The sequence below is a fragment of the Brassica rapa genome, unplaced genomic scaffold (assembly GCF_000309985.2).
Source record: "Brassica rapa cultivar Chiifu-401-42 unplaced genomic scaffold, CAAS_Brap_v3.01 Scaffold0834, whole genome shotgun sequence".
Taxonomy (NCBI): domain Eukaryota; kingdom Viridiplantae; phylum Streptophyta; class Magnoliopsida; order Brassicales; family Brassicaceae; genus Brassica; species Brassica rapa.
Window position 1 is genome coordinate 27,265 of NW_022610773.1, and position 9,018 is coordinate 36,282.

Here is a 9,018-nt window from a genome sequence, read left to right on the forward strand (position 1 = left end):
AGGTTCTTACCCAGATTGTCTGGAATGGCAGGAAGAGCGATGTCTTGGTCCGTCAAACATTTCCGAAGTTGGGAGACGTGGAACACATTATGAAATACGTCCATCTTGGCCGGCAAGTCCAACTTGTAGGCCACCATCCCAACTCTTTCAATGACCTTGAACGGCCCCAAGTATCTCGGGTATAACTTCTGTCTCCCGGAAATTCGGACTCGTCCTTTGAAGGTAATCATTTTGAGATACACCAAGTCACCTACTTGAAACTCGAGATCTTTCCTCCTTCGATCTGCATAGTTCTTTTGGCGATCTTGTGCCTGTCTCATCTTGTCCCTCAAGAACTTGATCTTTTCTGTTGTCTCTTCGACAATCTCCGGACCAATCATGCTGTGTTCCCCAACTTGGGTCCATCATAAGGGTGTCCTGCATGAACGCCCATACAGAGCTTCGTATGGCGACATGCCAATACTACTATGGAAACTATTGTTGTAAGCAAATTCTACCAGAGGTAGATGTTTTTCCAGGAATCACCCCAGTCTAAAACACATGCTCGCAACATATGTTCCAACGTCTGGATCGTACGTTTCAACTGTCCATCGGTCTGTGGGTGATAGGCTGTACTCATGTTCACTCTTGTTCCTAAAGCTTTTTGGAAAGCTTTCCAGAAGTAAGATGTAAACCTTGAATCCCTATCTGAAACTATGCTTGCCGGCACACCATGTAGTCGGACGATCTCGATCACCTCAACCGTTTCCACAACTGGACCATTAGTGTTGGGGGTGGTCGTAGCCACAGGCGCAGCCTGGCCAACCGAGGAGTTCACTAGTGGCGTGAACAGTTGAGCCATAGCCGCCACCTGAGTCCCCATTACCTTCATGGCCTCTAACAAGTCCTCTTTGGACAGTGTTGCGGGCACATTAGCCGTTCCATCGGCCACTCTCTCATGCTGGTCACGATCACGGTTAGCGTTCGAGGATTCCATTTCCTCATCACTCTCCCGATGTTCCTGACCATCCTGTTGCGTCCCCGTAAGGTTAGCCTGATCAGTTGGCAACACGTCTCTAGTGTCAGCCGCGGCCGGATCGGTTTGCAATCCGGATAGATTGGTCCCGTCCATGGCCACTTGACTAGACTGACCGGCTGTTTTCTTACTCCTTCGGGAATTTCCCGACTTGCTTTTTCCAGCCTAAGGATTCAGACAATGTTAGTACGAAACACACTAACATAAACAGAACAAAACAATCCCTAGACTAAGCAATCAAATCTCACCGTGAGACCTAATCAGCTGGCTGCGTGAGTGTGTGTGTGGACTGCATAACCCAACTATCCTAGAATCAAGCATGCTCTGATACCAACTTGTAAGACCCGAACCCTGGCCTCTCGACCTTATGGAGTCCGCAGGCTTACTTATTAATTTCTTTGCTTGTTTGATCCATTTTAAGTCTTTTATTTACTAAGTCATATTCGAATATGAGGTTCATAAACAAAGGAACAGATTTCACAGCCGAATAACAATGTATAAACTTTGTATTACTTAGAAACATGAGATTCAATACACAACTTCTTAACAGTCTCATAGACAATTACTAGTTCATCCCAAGCATCATCTAACCACACGTTACACAGCCTCTCACTGACCAAGCCTTCACGGCTCCTTGGCTTGACCAGAACCATCCTTAGTTCCTGAAACCACAACCAGATAAGCATTAATCATAACCGAGAATAGAACAGATTGATTCCACAATGCTTGGCTTGGTTCCTAGAACTTAGATAAACCTCAGTCAACATAATCATAAAACGTATGAACCTACCTACCGTATCCTAAGTCATTCAACCAACCACCCCTTGACTTAGAATCAGATAGATAGTCCGGAATAGATAAACAGAACACACAAACAGATCCGGATCGTCCCCAAAGACCAATCCGTCTAATCGGATAGAATCTAGGTGCGACCGGCCAATGGAGTCTGGCTCAATGGCCCAACGTACTCCCTTACCTGATCCGGCCTTAGGCCTGGATCCAATCGGCCGAGTAAGCCTCAAGCCTAATCCGGAAGGCTTAGCAACCGGTCAGACCTTGCGACTCTACCTTGGCTTAGAAAAACCGTGACCTTGTCTTAACTAGACAAGCCATAGGCTGATCCATAAGGATCGGTCCTAACCTGTCCCGAAAGACACCGTTTGGAACATGCACCCTTTGGCCATTTGTGCCTCTTGGACACTCATGACTCTTGACAACTCGTGCCCTTTGGGTCATTCCCAACCGTTCGTCCTAACCGCCCAGTCTTGGTGCGATCGGATCATCCGACTAACCGACCTGTGTCTAGGCTAGCGGTTTGGTTATGTTCGGCCAAAGCATAGGGACGTGTCCCTTGGACTCAACCAACACAACCTTTCGTGTTTAACCAGAGAGAAGAGAAGAGAAACGAATTGAAACAGATAAGGAGTGCCGGATGGGACTTAGGAACCGAGCAGAGCCGCGGTGCGGTCACATGGACCGTCCGTTCGGTCTGATGGAGCCACAGCCCATCACATACCTTGAGAACCACGTCTGGGTTCTCCATGCTCTTCTCCTTGTCTTGATCTCCCATCCTTCACCGGAGTTAGTTCTCAAACGTTCAGAGTCGACGGAACACAACACCACCACAATTGGCCTTTCTCTTGGCCGGAACTCTCTCTTTCTCTCTTTCTTTCTCTCTACGTTTTTCTCTGAGTATTTTACTCTGGAATTGGATAATGAAATCGACCAGAGAGCCCCCATATTTATAGAAAACGAGGGGTAAGTCTTGCCCCACGAACAGGCACGACTTGCTAGCGAATGGGCACCATCGGCCAAGGGTTGTCCCCTTTCGGCCACTTGCATCCCTTCGCCCTTTCTGATTGGGTTTGGGGTCGGTCACAAGCCCAACCCACGCCCCAGGCTTCCTGGACTTAGCCCACGGCCTTGTCCAAAGACCCAACAGCCCATGGCCTCATGGCCGGACCTCACAGCCCGCCACTGACCCGGACCATCGGCCTAAAGCCCGGACAGTCCGTCTAGCTGAGATGAGCTGACTCTCAGCTGCCTCAGCTGAGTGAGCTAGTAGTCCAGCTTGTGGAGCTGACTTAGTAGGGACTGAGCTGGTGTGAACTGAACCTAGCTTCATTGAGCTGGCCGAGCTACTCGTCCACTTCGTCCAGCTACCGTCTTACTCGTCCTAGCTGTCTCTTAACTTGTATAAGGTTAAGTCTAAGTTTCCTTATGTCCTTAACCTTCTTTCTCGACCATGGAACGCTTGCCTTGATGTCCTAAGACTGGCTTGCATGTTTCCTCGAACCATGGCCGTCCCGACAATCCTATTCAGGATTGGGGGCGTGACAGTCCGTGGGTGTCCGCCAGCCCACACAGGACGTCTGTGGCTGTTCGTCAGCAAACACAGGACGTCCGTAGCTGTCTGTGTGTGTTGGTGTGTGTCTGTCAGCACACACAAGATGTCCGTGGCTGTCCATAAGTACACATATCAGCACGCTGGTCCTTGGACTCAGCACGGTGGCCCTTCCCGTGGACTGTTCGGGTGATTTTGGCCCACGTGGGCTGTTTGTTCAATACACACAGGACGTCTGTGGGTGTCCGTCAGCACACACAGGACATCTGTGTGTGTCCGTGTCACGCCCCCAATCCTGGAAAGGGTTGTCGGGACGGCCATGGTTCGAGGAAACGTACCAGCCAGTCTTAGGACATCAAGGCAAGCGTTCCATGGTCAAGAAAGAAGGTTAAGTACATAAGGAAACTTAGACTTAACCTTATAAGAGCAAAGAGACAGCTAAGACGGTAGCTGGACGAGATAGAGAAGTAGCTCGACCAGCTTAACGAAGCTAGGTTGAGTTCACTCCAGCTTAGACACTACTAAGTCAGCTCCACTAGCTGGACTACTAGCTCACTCAGCTGAGGCAGCTGGGAGTCATCTCATCTCAGCTAGACGGACTGTTCGGGTTTTAGGCCGATGGTCCGGGTCCGGGTCAGTGGCGGGCTGTGAGGTCCGGCCATGAGGCCATGGGCTGTTGGGTCCTTGGACAAGGCCGTGGGCTAAGTCCAGGAGGTTTGGGGCGTGGGTTGGGCTTATGACCGACCCCAAACCCAATCAGAAAGGGCGAAGGGATGCAAGTGGCCGAGAGGGCACAACCCTTGGCCGATGGTGCCCATTCGCTAGCAAGTCGTGCCTGTTCGTGGGTCAAGACTTACCCCCTCGTTTTCTATAAATATGGGATCTCTCCTGTTGATTTCATTATCGAATTCCAGAGTAAAATACTCATGGAAAAACGTAGGGAGAGAGAGAGAGAGTTCTGGCTAAGAGATCAGCCGGAAAAGGGCCGGTCGTGGTGGTTTTGTATCTCCGGCAAGGAGAACGGTTTAGGAGAGAGGAGGCCGTGTGGTTGTGAATACCCAAGGAATAGAGAAAGATCTGGAGAAGGACTCCAAAGCCGTTGTTCAGTCAGATAGGGTCAGTGGGGTAACCACCCACTCATCGGCTAAGACCATCGGACAGTCCAAACCGGTCTAGCCATGGGCGTTTGGATTGTGTCCTATTCTTCTTATTCATTTCATCTATTTCTTCTTACTCCTTCTGTACATTGGCGTGGCCTTGTTGATGTGTTGGGATTGGTTATAACCGTGGTTCTGGTAGAGTAATGCGGTCGCGGTCCATAACCGACGAGTTAGGCGCGCGCATGATCTGACTGGCCTCAGGTGATCCGATTGGATAGGGGCGGTTCTGTTCTGTTCTGAACGGTTGCAACCCTTCCCTGAACAGTCACAATGGTTCATGACTTGTGTAGGTTAACGCGTGGTCCTTTGGCCATAGGCCGGACACACGCACAGACCAGACAGTCCATAAGGACAGTTAGGTCGAACGGTTGGAACATCTGAATGGGTGCGAGTTGACAAGAATCATGAGTTGCCAAGAGGCACGTGTGTCCAAAGGGTACTAGTTCCCAAAGGGTGTGAGTTCCAAACGGTGCCATTGGTTCAAGGCTTAGACCGAACCAAGGGGACAGTCCGCGGCTGAATAGTCGAACGGACGGACGGACATATAACTGGCCGATCGCACCTAGATCTTAACTAGACGGTTAGACGGGACTATGGACGATCCGGCTATGGTTGGATGGTTCTGGCCGCAAAGGCTAAGTGGGATATCTTACAATCAACTTTGGGTTGGTGAGTAGGATAGGAGCCATATGTCATATGTAGGGAGTAGACCTACATGATGGCAATGGAAGGCCGGTTATATCAGTACATGCTAAGTGGACGATGGCTTATCAAGTCTAGTGGTCGGATCATGTTTCATGACGATGGTTCGATGGCCGAACACTAGTATGGATAGTCACGTTGCTGGAGTAAGAGTATTGATGTGATGCTTCTACATATCAACCTTGGTGTTGATAGCTTCGAGATTGGCTAAGAGTCATGACGAAGTGTATGGCTAGTACTATGTGTTGTAGACCATAGATACAGAGCCTAAGTGTGATTGTTCAAGGAAGACCGTGTAAGATCTGATCATGGTTGAGTATGGACGACCTGACCTCTGGATGATGGTCTAAGGTGCCAGTACTAACCTGATTAACGAATGCATCGTTTGGTATGAACAAGTCATATCTGTTGTTTGGGTTAAGTCCCAAGGCCGGTCAGGCCAGATGATGACTCATCAGTTCCAAGTCATGTGAGGAAGGTTGGTTGATTGACTTAGGATCTCATGAGCTTTGTCAGTCCAGAAGATGGACTTGGTACTATTGCCTATAAGGCAAAAGGATTTTGGATTGTGCATGAGCCGAGAAAGGCCAGATGTATATCCTTTTACTTTCGAAGACTTCTCAAAGGTTAATTATGTCTGTGGGGATGTTTGGTTGAATGACTAAGTACCTAGTGGAGCTGTTTGACGCAGGAGTCAAGATAAGGACCATAAATAAGATCATTGAGTGATCATGGTCCAGCTGTTAAGCAAGAGCAATTCGAGTCAATGGAGGACCGATGAGCTAATAAGCTCCATAGATGTGGCAAAGGTATGATCTAGCATTTACTTATGTAGATCTAGATAGAATGGTTTAGGGGAATGGAACCTCAGAATCGTATGGCTTGGTTTGGGTTTAGGATTGACCTTTAAGCTAATTGGTAGTTGAGTAAACTGACCAAGGCTAAGGTGATTCGACCAGACAAGTGTTAGATTAATTTTAAACCAATGGTTAACTAGAGAATATTCTGCTGCGTATCTGTTGAAAGGATCTAGGCTATTAATGACTAGGTAAGTCTTTAGCTAAGGTTTAAGTTAGCCCTCGCCTTTAGGCGATATTATAAATAAAGGGCAAAAATTAAGAGGTTTGGCCAGGAAGTGGACCGAGCGACGTGAGGCATCGACCGCGGCTTAGGCGGCTGGGATCGGGTCTTACAAGTTGGTATCAGAGCATGCTTGATCCTGTTCAGGACAACGCTCTAAGATTCTGAGTTTCATACTGAAATTATTTTCAAAACTATGATGACTATGAAACCTTAGGTTGGATGAGCCAAGAAAGAGTTGAGGTAAGCTAGGGTATCATGCTTGTGAATGTGGGAATTCTAAGATGAACCAGCTTAGCCAAGATACATTTTCCAAGGGCAAGAACCTTAAAACAGAAAGGTTGGTCGATCTAGTATTTAGAAGTAATAGACGGGTTGGAAGGGATGGAAGCAATGCAAAACTTGTTTATGGATGACCTGAACAAGGGAAGTAACATGGACCAGAGAGTGGCTTAGGTTGAAATAAACGTGCAGCATTGTACTGAAGTTAAGTGTTATCCCTTGATGGCCGTTCATAATAAGTAAAGCATATGCAATGTTATATCTGACTCAAAGGAGACACTACATGACCAGTTCACGAGTGGACTTGTGATCAGATGGGTCAGCTAGGACTCGGTATAAGTCAAGGTAGGTTTCCTTAGATCTAGTTGGATGGAATGAATCAATTCCAATCTGAATCTGTCCAAGGTAAGAATGAGGAAACTCATGATGTTCGTTCCAATCAATGGAAGAACATGATCTTAAGTACCTTAGTATGATGGGGATTGAGGTATATTAAAATTGCTCTTGTGAATGGTGCGAGAATTCGCAAAAGTAAGACGCCTTGGAGAATGGTATGGGACGTTTTCCAAGTGTGTGTTCAAACCGAGATCTTACTCATCTAGGTATCCACTGGAAGTGGAAGTATTGAAGTTATTGGCAAGACCATGAGGGATGTTATGGGACGTTCTTTGTGGTGTGGTCATGCACTGAGATAGTTTCCACAAGTGGATTTGTGGTGTGGAAACACACGTACTTTTTGACACAGAGGCTACACATAGTTTTGTGAGTCCGGGACTGGTCGGAAAGAGTTCTGTCTGAGTTCTGGGGATGATTTGAGACTAGTGAGGGCAGCCAGTGGGCAAATAATGCATTCACTAGGGCTCATGAAAAATATCCCGGTGATGATCCAGGAGAGAAATCTGCCTGTAGATCTGATCGAGAAAAATATCCACGCGCCTACAGAATTACGAGATGATCCTAGGCATGAATCTGTTTGGGAAAGTATCGGGCCACTCTCGATTGCCACAAAGTTCGTGTGCAATTGGAGACTGGACCTCACCCGATCCAGTACCAAAGTCTGAGTCTGAGTCCGACTCTAAGGAAAGTAGGGGTGTCAGCAGTCCAAGTGAATCGGATGCTTAGACAGGGTTGTGAAGTATTTTTGACCACAACTACCACTACGGAGCACGGCAATTCTATTGATCTGTTTGGGATCTCGTTGGTATCGAGATCCATTGTCTGAGTCTGGCGTTGATGTGATGCTTCTAGATATCAACCTTGGTGTTGATAGCTTCGAGATTGGCTAAGAGTCATGACGAAGTGTATGGCTAGTACTATGTGTCGTAGACCATAGATACAGAGCCTAGTGTGATTGTTCAAGGAAGATCGTGTAAGATCTGATCATGGTTGAGTATGGACGACCTGACCTCTGGATGATGGTCTAAGGTGTCAGTACTAACCTGATTAACGAATGCATCGGTTGGTATGAACAAGTCATATCTGTTGTCTGGGTTAAGTCCCAAGGCCGGTCAGGCCAGATGATGACTCATCAGTTCCAAGTCATGTGAGGAAGGTTGGTTGATTGACTTAGGATCTCATGAGCTTTGTCAGTCCAGAAGATGGACTTGGTACTATTGCCTATAAGGCAAAAGGATTTTGGATTGTGCATGAGCCGAGAAAGGCCAGATGTATATCCTTTTCCTTTCGAAGACTTCTCAAAGGTTACTTATGTCTGTGGGGATGGTTGGTTGAATGACTAAGTACCTAGGGGAGCTGTTTGACGCAGGAGTCAAGATAAGGACCATAAGTAAGATCATTGAGTGATCATGGTCCAGCTGTTAAGCAAGAGCAATTCGAGTAAATGGAGGACCGATGAGCTAATAAGCTCCATAGATGTGGCAAAGGTATGATCTAGCATTTACTTATGTAGATCTAGATATAATGGTTTAGGGGAATGGAACCTCAGAATCGTATGGCTTGGTTTGGGTTTAGGATTGACCTTTAAGCTAATTGGTAGTTGAGTAAACTGACCAAGGCTAAGGTGATTCGACCAGACAAGTGTTAGATTGGTTTTAGACCAATGGTTAACTAGAGAATATTCCGCTGCGTATCTGTTGAAAGGATCTACGCTATTAATGACTAGGTAAGTCTTTAGCTAAGGTTTAAGTTAGCCCTCGCCTTTAGGCGATATTATAAATAAAGGGCAAAAATTAAGAGGTTCGGCCAGGAAGTGGACCGAGCGACGTGAGGCATCGACCACGGCCTAGGCGGCCGTGATCGGGTCTTACAGTCCGTCAGCACACACAGGACATCCGTGGCTGTCCGTGTGTGTCCGTCAGCACACACAGGACGTCCGTGGCTGTCCATCAGTACACATATCAGCACATTAGTCTTTGGACTCAGCCCGCTGACCCTTCTCGTGGACTGTTTGGGTAATTTTGGCCCACATGGGCTGT